This window comes from Microcebus murinus, chromosome 1, assembly GCF_040939455.1.
Source record: "Microcebus murinus isolate Inina chromosome 1, M.murinus_Inina_mat1.0, whole genome shotgun sequence".
In the NCBI taxonomy this organism is placed as follows: Eukaryota; Metazoa; Chordata; class Mammalia; order Primates; family Cheirogaleidae; genus Microcebus; species Microcebus murinus.
Window position 1 is genome coordinate 146,030,424 of NC_134104.1, and position 6,000 is coordinate 146,036,423.

At 49.3% G+C, this 6,000-nt stretch overlaps 1 long non-coding RNA gene across 2 annotated transcripts in view; it reads left to right on the plus strand.

Annotated features, from left to right (window-relative positions):
- Positions 1–4,812, plus strand: part of LOC105858802 (uncharacterized) — a 30,779-nt gene extending 25,967 nt beyond the window's left edge. Inside the window, exon 4 of one of the 2 annotated variants that reach the window (XR_012921014.1) lies at positions 3,854–4,812. This is a non-coding gene — a long non-coding RNA (uncharacterized LOC105858802). The remainder of the gene's footprint in view (positions 1–3,853) is intronic. The other variant, XR_012921015.1, reaches the window with a different exon arrangement.
- Positions 4,813–6,000: the final 1,188 nt, after the last annotated feature.

The following is a 6,000-nucleotide window of genomic DNA, read 5'->3' on the forward strand; positions in this document are numbered from 1 at the left end:
GGTCACGTGGGGGGATGGGGGTTGGAGGGTAGTGGGGGCAGGGGGGTAAACCCACAGCTAATGGAATCCGTGCACACTGTATGGGGAAAAGATTTACTTGTAGCCTTGGCTTGAGCAAGGCAGACACATTTCGCATAACCAAAATGTTTGTATCCACATAATATCCTGAATTAAAAAAAAAAAGGAAGAGGATTTCCTTTTAGTGTCCAGATGAGGACTCAGCCCAGTTTCAGCCTTGTGAGACCCTGAGCTTCGAACCCAGCCACGTCTGCAGAAACTTGGAGCTACAGGACTGCAAGCTAATAAGCATGTAAGCTTTTAAGCTGGTAAGTTTGTGGAATTCTGCTAGGCAGCAATAGAAAACCGACACAATGGAAACCGGAGAAGTTGAAGGCAGGCAGGAGCCCATGCCACCCACTGGTAATTGTGTTCTTAAGGGGGAGCGTGCACAGGTCATGCAGCCAGTGCCACAGGGCACAGGTGGCGTGGCCTGAGTATTCACCAAGCTGCTGGCTAGGGCGCCGGGTTCAGTACCCCCAGGTCACCACTAGAGAGCCTCAGAGCATCTCAGAATCAAGAAATCTTGGTTAGGGAAAGTCAGAGCTAGAAGAGCCCACAGTCTTTCATTCACCCCTCCTTTTTTTCTTTATTTTTAATATATATATATTTTAAAAAGATGGGGTCTCACTCTTGCTCAGGTTGGTCTCGAACTCCTGACCTCAAGGGATCCTCCTGCCTCGGCCTCCCAGAATGCTAGAATTATAGGCGTGGGCCACCGTGTCCAGCCTCATTCCCCTTTTCATACTTGGGGAAACTGAGGCTTGGAATAGAGCAGAGCAGCGAAAGGAGCTGGTTTCAGACAGTCTTCCTTTGGAACCCTGGCTCCACTACTTGCCAGCTCTACAACCTTGGACGAGTTGTGTTGGCTCTCTGACCCTCAGTCTCTTCCTTTGTACAGTGGGGATGGGAAGCTTTGGACATAAGCAGATGAGGGAAGGGAGTTCCGGAGAGAGGGAAGAGAGTGGGCAAAGGCACAGAGACATGGATGGCATGACGTGGGCAGTGTGACTTGAGGGCCGAGGGGATGGACAGAAAGGCTGGAGTGTGCTCTTTAGTGGCAGGCGAGGGCCAGGTTGTGAAAATTGAATGCCACACAGGAGTTTGGGCCCCATCCTGAAGGGTTTTAGTAGGGGCAAGTTGGAGCATAGAGTAATGAGAGTCAGGCCACTGGGAGGAGGTGGGGAAGGAGGGCCTGTCCCAGCAGTCCAGGCTGTCTGAGGGCTGCCAAGGAGGCAGACAAAACCTATAAGAGGCCAAGCATGGTGGCTCATGTCTGTAATCCTAGCACTCTGGGAGCCTGAGGTGGGTGGATTGCTCAAGGTCAGGAGTTCGAAACTAGCCTAAGCAAGAGCGAGACTCCATCTCTACTATAAATAGAAAGAAATTAATTGGCCAACTAAAAATATATATAGAAAAAATTAGCCAGGCATGGTGGCGACCTGTAGTCCCAGATACTCGGGAGGCTGAGGCAGCAGGATTGCTTGAACTCGGGAGTCTGAGGTTGCTGTGAGCTAGGCTGACGCCACAGCACTCACTCTAGCCTGGGCAACAAAGTGAGACTCTGTCTCAAAACAAACAACAAGCAAACAAACCTACAAGAGCTGAAACATGTCAAAGTGCCTGGTGCACCTGTTGATGTAGCTACTGAAGACTATTTTAGTGAACTCGGAGGTGAGGACAGGGGAAAACTCCGGGCGAGCCCCGGCTGTCTGGCTTGGGAGGCGAGCTGGGCAGTGGGGGTGGGAGAAGGGGCGGGGTGGCTGGCGGAGAGGGACACCAGGCTGGCTTTGGACAGAATGAGTGCGAGGTGCTGGGGTGTCCCAGGCTGGCGGGCCTTCAGGGGGCCGGGTCATGGGGTCTGGAGCTCAGGATAGAAGACCGGGCTGGCGTTCGTGTGCAGGTGGGACCTGAGACAGCGGAGGGGAGCCGCTCTCCGGGCTCCGTGGAGAGAATCGGACCGTCCCCCAGATGATGCGCATCACGCTCATCACGTATGCATATACCTATCCCCTCCCCCCTCCCACCTGCCCGACACCCGATAAATGTTATTCCTATGTGTCCACTTAGGTGTTGATCAGTTAATACTAATTTGCTGGTGAGTACATGTGGTGCTGGTTTATCCATTCTTGAGATACTTCACTTAGTAGAATGGGTTCCAGCTGTATCCAGAAAATACAAGAGGTGCTATATCACCGTTGTTTCTTTTCTTTTTCTTTTCTTCTTTTTTTTTTGAGACAGAATGTCACTTTGTTGCCCAGGCTAGAGTGAGTGCCATGGTGTCAGCCTAGCTCACAGCAACCTCAAACTCCTGGGCTCAAGCGATCCTGCTGCCTCAGCCTCCTGAGTAGCTGGGACTACAGGCATGCACCACCATGCCCGGCTAATTTTTTTTTCTATATATATATTAGTTGGCCCATTAATTTCTTTCTATTTATAGTAGAGACAGGGTCTTGCTCTTGCTCAGGATGGTTTCGAACTCCTGACCTCGAGCAATCCACCTGCCTCGGCCTCCCAGAGTGCTAGGATTAAAGGCGTGAGCCACTGCGCCCGGCCCACTGTTGTTTTTTATAGCTGAATAGTACTCCATGGTATACATATACCACATTTTATTAATCCACTCATGTATTGATGGGCACTTGGGTTGTTTCCATCTTTGCAATTGTGAATTGTGCTGCTATAAACATTTGAGTGCAGGTATTTTTTTCATAGAGTGTCTTTTATTCTTTTGGGTAGATGCCCAGTAATGGGATTGCTGGATCAAATGGTAGATCCACTTGTATAAGACTGAAACAGGATCCACATTTTTCACCTCTCACAAAAATCAACTCACACTGGGTAACAGACTTAACCCTTAGGTATGAAACTATTAGAATTCTAGAGGTAAACGTTGGAAATACTCTTCTAGACATTGGCCTAGGCAAAGAATTTATGAAGAAGACCCCAAAGGAAGAAGATATTTTGAAGGGGGAAGAGACCAAGGGTGTCCCGTGTTGCAAAGAGTTGCTGTAAGATAAGCAGGTAGGAGGGGCTGCCGGGTACATCAAGGACCCTGGGTGGCAAAACCAGTGAGGCTGGACGCACAGCTGAGGACTGAGCATGTAGACACCTTGACAGAGGCTCTGTTCAATAGCTCCTCTGGTTCTCAGAGTTCTCATTGCTCAAGTGGGAATCAAGGCAGACAAAACCTGTAAGAGGCCAAGTGTGGTGCTCACGCCTGTAATCCTAGCACTCTGGGAGGCCAAGGTGGGAGGATCGCTCAAGGTCAGGAGTTCGAAACCCGGGGCAGGATTGCTGTTTCAAAAACAAACCAGCCATTAGGTGAGGGCCTTGTAAACTGGGAGCGGCTGAGACAAGAGAGGGGGGCATACTTCCAAAGAGGGGACTTGGTGAGTTTGAAATGGCTGGCTGTGCCCCAGGGCCCAGAAGGTGGCAGCACCTCACCAAGTGACACTGTGTAGCCAGACCAAGCAGGCATTTCGTTTATTTTATTCCATAAGAATTCTTTGCACAGTTGCTGTGTGCTGTACTCCGGGCTAAGCACTGGAGATTATCTATGTATATGTGTATATATATAATATAAAATCTTACATATAAACTATATGCAATTATATATATATATAAAATAAAACCTCATGGAGCCTACATTTTAGTTGAAGAGGCAGATAGTTAACATAAATAAGTGAATTATCTTTTTTGTTTTGTTCTTTTAAAAAATTTTTTTTCTTTTAAATAAGTGAATTATCCTCATAACTGTCAATCAACTCTCCAAACTCCACTTCTTTATCTTCTCCAGGTGAGAGAGGAGCCTTTCTAGAACGTGTGACCCATAACCCTTCATCCTCGCGCAAAATGTACTGAACAGAACTTGAGTTCAAATGCCGGGTCCACCAGGAAGTGACAGGGTTTACTCATCCATGAGACAGATTAGATGTGTTTTCCAAAGAGGGCCACTCTGATATCTCCCATCCCATATGTTGTCCTTATAATGTGTTTGACATTTTTCCAATCAAGAGAAAGGCATCTAAGTGCCATCCCCTTAAATCCAGGCAGGCTTGTGACCGTAGTGAAAGGACACTTTGTGACTTCTGAGGCTGCATCTAAAAGGCAATATGGCTTCCACTTCTGGAGACATTGGGACGCAGCCACCATGCTATGAGGAAGCCCAAGCAGCCGAGGGAGAGATTATGTGGAGATGAACCAAGGACCCCAGCCCACAGTGCTGGCTGCACTCCCAGCCAACAGCTAGCATCCACTTGCTGGCCTTGACAGTGAACCATCTTGGAAGCAGATATTCCAGTGTCAAGCTGAGCTGTCCCAGCTGATACCACACTGAGCAGAGATGAGCTGTCCCTGATTGCTGAACTGTGAGCAAAATAAATGTTTGTCATTATTTGAAGCCATTTGAATTTGGGGCTGGTTTGTTATGCAGTAATGGAGAGATATAATCCATTAAATTAATATTTACGGGGGCCTGCTCTGTGCTGGACTCTTTGCCAGGAGAGCTGGGGCTATAGGATGAACAGGACAGACACCGTTTGTGCTATCATGGAATTGATTGTTCAGCTGGGAAACTACACTGTAATCAGGGTGCACTGATTCACTGGCTGAGCTAAGCTTGAAGCTGTGACGAGGTTCCCAGGTTCCAGGTACCTTGCCTTTTTGCTTTTTCTCCAAGTGTCAACATTAAATGTATTGCATATACTAATAGTCTCCCTTTCCCCAGAGCCATTGTGAAGCTCCCATGGGATAAGGGCTATTAAGGACACCCAGGAAGCTGGGAGGGGCCCAGGGGCAGTGCTGGGGTGACTATGTGCCATCATACCATCTCTAGAGGCCTTGCCTCAGCCCCTTCACTGGGGCACCATTTCTTTTTTTTTTTTTTTTTGAGACAGAGTCTCGCTTTCTTGCCTAGGCTAGAGTGAGTGCCGTGGCGTCATCCTAGCTCACAGCAACCTCAAACTCCTGGGCTCAAGCGATCCTCCTGCCTCAGCCTCCCGAGTAGCTGGGACTACAGGCACGAGCCACCATGCCCGGCTGATTTTTATATTATATATATTAGTTGGCCAATTAATTTCTTTCTATTTTTATGGTAGAGACGGGGTCTCGCTCAGGCTGGTTTTGAACTCCTGACCTTGAGCAATCCGCCCGCCTCGGCCTCCCAGAGTGCTAGGATTACAGGCGTGAGCCACCACGCCCGGCCTCTTATCTCTCGCTATCACATCGGCACCCCAGCACTTCTCAAGCTTCTGTTCTTGGTGGCCTCCCTGCCGCCCCAGGCACAGACAGCAAGAGCAGTCTCTTTAAAATGCCTGTGTGTTCACACTGTCCATCTGCTTAAACCACTTCAAGGCTTTCCACCCCTGTGCTATAAGATCCAAGTCTTTGCTGAGGCTCACAAAGCTCTGTGCGAGGGCCTCACCCGCCCTACCTCTGTCCTCAACCCAGTCTCAGAGCACTCTCTCCTTCCCTTGCTTTCCTGTCCCCAGAATGCACAATGCTCTCTCTCCTACTTCAGGGTCTTAGCACCTGCTGTTCCTTATGCTGAGCTACTGGGGTCATCTCAGCCCCCTCTTCTACCCCACCTGCCTGTAACATTTACAGAGGCAAGAGAATAAATGAATTCTGGCTCCATCTCTCCTTTCTTCCTGTCCCTGGTTCTGCCCTGCACCACGAAGGGACTGTGCATACGTGTGGACACCCCAGACTGCAGGCCCAAGCTGCACCCATGAACTCTCTTTGACCGCCCCCAGGCCTAAAGGTATATGCCTTAGTAGAATAGTCTGCCCTTGGGTGGACGGACCTAGAAAAGAAACCCGCACAGTTCCTGGAAGTGAGCTGGGGAGTTTGAGTGGCCAATACTGGCATCCCAAGGTACCTTGAGATGGAGAGAGACATCTTAAAAGGACTTTCCCAAGGGGCTGCTGGGAGGGCCAATGGGAG